This window comes from Ziziphus jujuba, chromosome 8 (genome assembly GCF_031755915.1).
Source record: "Ziziphus jujuba cultivar Dongzao chromosome 8, ASM3175591v1".
Lineage (NCBI taxonomy): Eukaryota > Viridiplantae > Streptophyta > Magnoliopsida > Rosales > Rhamnaceae > Ziziphus > Ziziphus jujuba.
This window is the reverse complement of record NC_083386.1, coordinates 705001-709780: the sequence shown is the minus strand read 5'-3', so window position 1 is coordinate 709780 and position 4780 is coordinate 705001.

Sequence of the window (4780 nt, the reverse complement as noted above, 5' to 3'; positions counted from 1 at the left end):
GCGAGGGAGGGTGAAGATGATGAAACTACCCCTCCTATGGTGCTGGATGCCTTAAAATCATTCAATGATGTGATGCCGGACAACTTACCAAGGAACCTACCTCCTCGACGAGATATTGACCACAACATCGAATTGATACCAGGAGCAAAACCTCCAGCAAAGGCACCTTATCGGATGGCCCCTCCTGAGCTGGCAGAGCTACGGAAGCAACTCGGGGAACTTTTGGAAGCAGGGTTTCTGAGACCCTCGAAGGCACCTTACGGCGCTCCCGTATTATTCCAAAAGAAGAAAGATGGAACTTTGCGCCTGTGCGTAGATTATCGAGCCCTGAACAAGGTCACGGTGCGAAACAAGTACCCGATCCCTTTGATTGCTGACTTGTTCGACCAGCTAAGCGGAGCCAAATTTTTCACTAAATTGGATTTGAGATCAGGATACTACCAAGTGAGAATTGCTGAAGGGGACGAAGAGAAAACCACCTGCGTCACACGATACGGAGCCTTCGAATTCCTGGTGATGCCTTTTGGGTTGACGAATGCACCAGCAACATTTTGCACCCTCATGAACCAGGTATTTCGAGACTTCCTTGACAAATTTGTGGTGGTGTATCTTGACGACATTGTAATCTTCAGCCCTACCTTGGAAGAACATGTCGAACACATTCGAATGGTACTCCAGAGACTCCGAGAAAATCAATTATTTGTGAAGAAGGAAAAATGTGCTTTTGGCAGAAGACAAATCAAGTTTCTGGGACACATCATCGAGGAGGGGAAGATCCGTATGGACATGGAGAAGGTTAAAGCCATCCAAGAGTGGAAAACTCCCGCTAATGTGAAAGAACTTAGATCATTTTTGGGATTGGCAAATTACTACCGCCGCTTCGTAAAAGGATACTCGAAGAAAGCAACTCCCCTAACGGAATTGCTAAAGAAGGAGGTGCCTTGGGAGTGGAGCAAGGAATGTGAGGGCGCATTCCAGGATCTAAAGGAAGCTATGATGAAAGACCCAGTGTTGGCCCTGCCGGACATCACCAGACCCTTCGAAGTCCAAACCGATGCATCTGACTTCGCTTTAGGTGGAGTCCTACTCCAAGATGGTCATCCTGTCGCCTACGAAAGCAGGAAGCTATCAGCGGCAGAAAGAAACTATACGGCTCAAGAAAAGGAGATGCTTGCCGTAATTCATTGCTTAAGAACCTGGAGGCACTACTTATTGGGGTCAAGCTTTGTAGTAAAGACTGACAACTCAGCCGTTAGTCACTTCCTTACACAACCTAAACTGACCCCAAAACAAGCTCGTTGGCAGGAATTCATTGCGGAGTTTGACCTTCAATTTGAGCACAAAGCGGGGACCAAGAACCAGGCGGCGGATGCCCTAAGTCGCAAGACGGAGCTTGCGGCACTAAGGGTGGTGGCTAACATGGCTGCGAGTACTATCGCGAATTCAATGCGAGAGCTGATAAAGCAGCATTTAGGGGGAGATCAGTGTGCTCAGAATATCCTCAAGTTGTGCAAGGAGGGAAAAACTCGTCAATTTTGGGAGGAAGATGACCTGCTGTGGACAAAAGGAAATAGGTTATTTGTCCCGAAGGCTGGAGACCTAAGAAAGATGTTAATGAGAGAATGCCACGACACTTTGTGGGCTGGACATCCGGGGTGGCAAAGGACGTATGCATTAATCAAACAGGGTTATTATTGGCCACAGATGCGTGACGATATTATGGACTACATCCGAACCTGTCTTGTGTGCCAACAGGACAAAGTTGAGAGGCAGAAAACACCAGGGCTGTTGGAACCTCTATTCGTCCCGTCATGCCCATGGGAGAGTGTGTCAATCGATTTCATCACCAACCTTCCAAAGATCGGGGATCTTTCAAGTATTTTGGTTATTGTGGATCGATTCTCGAAGTATGCAACATTCATCCCTGCCTCAAAGTTCTGTACGGCCGAGGAAACTGCCCGCTTATTCTTCAAGTATGTGGTGAAATATTGGGGTGTGCCGCGCCACATTGTAAGCGATAGAGATGCCAAGTTCACGGGATCTTTTTGGACAGAACTATTCAAGCTTCTTGGGTCCCAGCTCAATATTTCCTCCAGTTATCACCCACAAACGGACGGGCAGACAGAAAGATTCAATGGCATGTTGGAGGAGTACCTACGCCACTTTGTGAGTGCCAACCAGAAGAATTGGGCGCAACTACTTGATGTAGCTCAATTTTGCTTCAACGCACAGAAGGGATCTCCCACAAGTAAGTGCCCCTTTGAAATAGTTAACGGCCAGAAGCCCTTACTTCCACACACAGTCGATGAGTACCAAGGAAAGAATCCAAGGGCTTTCAATTTCACCAAAGAGTGGAAGAACAACATGGAAATAGCCAGGGCCTACTTGGAGAAGGCAGCAAATCGGATGAAGAAATGGGCAGACAAAGACCGACGACCCCTAGAGTTCAATGCGGGGGATATGGTGATGGTGAAGCTAACTCGAGAGCAATTTCGCTGGCTAAGGGACAGAGACCCCAGGTTGATGAGAAAATATGAGGGACCAATGCCGATCATTGCCAAAGTAGGGAGGGCCTCGTATAAGGTGGTTACCCCAGGATGGATGAGAGTGCACCCGGTATTCCACGTCAGCAACCTCAAGCCATACTACGCCGACGAGGAGGATCCAGCGCGCAACACTCCAGCAAGAGCCGAAGTCAAGACCAAGCTGCCGAAGACAACCAAGGAAGTGGAGGAGATCCTTGCAGAACGAACCAGAAGCGTGCATCGTCAGCCAGTACGAGAATACCTCATCAAGTGGAAGGGACTAGGAGAAGAAGAAACCAGCTGGGAGAAGGAAGGCAACTTGGCAGCCTACAAGCAGCAGATCGAGGAGTTCAAGGCAGCGGAGTCGTCGAGGGCGTCGATGGAATGAGTGGGGGAGGATGTAAGAGTCATACACTCCTTCGCATTTTGATTGTAAATACCAAGCCAAGTTCATCCAGGGTCATGAGTCAAGCCCATGGTCACTTGCTTGGATCTCTAGCTTTTGTTATTCGAAATAGTGCCATTATGATTCCTCGCATATTTTGATATGTATTCCTGTCGGAATGAAAATGGCCCGATAAGCTCTTTGGAGGGGGGTGGCTAGTCGGCGAGTTGTTGGGCTAGACCACTAGCATAGGTGAGAACTTGTAATAGCGTGCTTGTAAACCTCTCTGCTGTTCTCTCCATCGAGACCGAATAAAACGAACGCATTTCTAGTTCATCGTATTGTTGCCTTGTTTACTGACCCTATTTTCTAACGATTGTGTGATTACATGCTTTATTTTATTGCTTGCTTGGTGCATGCACAATACTAATATCGTGTGGGTTATTTGCTTGCGAGGGACATTAACGGTTGGCTTACTACCCGCGAGGGGCGAGTAAGCACCGCACGGCCCCGTTGTACGCTTAGAGCGGTGGGACCGTGACACATGGCTTAATCTTTGAGACAAGCATATGACTACTGGCAGGATCAACCAGGTAGCATTCATAAGCGACGCCGATACCTAGTTTTCCCCGGAGGGCTAACCACGGAATCGACGATCGTACGAATAAGATTTGGGTCGGACACTCAAGAGGTCGCAGAGACCCCCATGCCCACACGATATTCTGCATCCGAAGGACCCGGTGGGGGCTCATGCACCTTGGCAGCAACACAACCAAGTGAGGCTTGCTAGGGGCACGAGGCCACCGTCATGTCCTCCCGGCGCCCATTCGGGGGCACAAGAAGGAAAGAGACATCCAGGGACGACCAGTTCCGTTCTGCTAGGTAGGCAACACAAGAACCAAGCAGAGCCCAAGGAGCACAACGCCCTTGCAGCAAACTTTGACGGGGCCACGAGTCAGCAGTTCGATGCCCAAGCACGGAGCCTGCCAACGCACGCAGCCCTACCACCACTCACACGCATCGCGTACAGCATGACCCATCCTCAACCGACTGCAAACAACCCAATCAGCACATAGGCCAACCAAGCATGCCTGCCCTCAAATTGAATCCGAGCCAGCACCGCTAAGCATGAAGAACGCAACCGATGGTCCAATCCACGGCCCCATAGGGCTACAACATGGTGCTGCATGCCTAGGCACCGTAGCATACCCCCGCACAAACACCCACCCGGATCCCGCCGAGATTGCCCCCCAAGCAAGGTTCGGAAAGACTCCCACACGAGTGCAGGTGTCCTTCGTCCCCCATTTCGGGCAGCGCCCCCAGCAATCACCAAACAAGCATCCATGAAGAAGCATACCCCGCACAAACACCCACCCGGATCCCACCGAGATTGCCCCCCAAGCAAGGTTCGGAGAGACTCCCGCACGAGTGCAGGTGTCCTTCTTCCCCCATTTCGGGCAGCGCCCCCAGCAGTCACCAAACAAGCATCCATGAAGAAGCAAACCCCGCACAAACACCCACCCGGATCCCACCGAGATTGCCCCCCAATCAAGGTTCGGAGAGACTCCCACACGAGTGCAGGTGTCCTTCGTCCCCCATTTCAGGCAGCGCCCCCAACAGTCACCGGACAAGCATCCATGAAGAAGCATCGCCCACAAATGCCGCAGCATGCAAAACCATGGCAATAGCCATATGAAGCAATGGATCGCACCGCATAAGCCCACACATTCCGAGTTTCCGACATGGTGCTGCATGCCTAGGCACCGTAGCATACCCCCGCACAAACACCCCCCTGGATCCCGCCGAGATTGCCCCCCAAGCAAGGTTCGAAAAGACTCCCGCACGAGTGCAGGTGTCCTTCGTCCCCCAT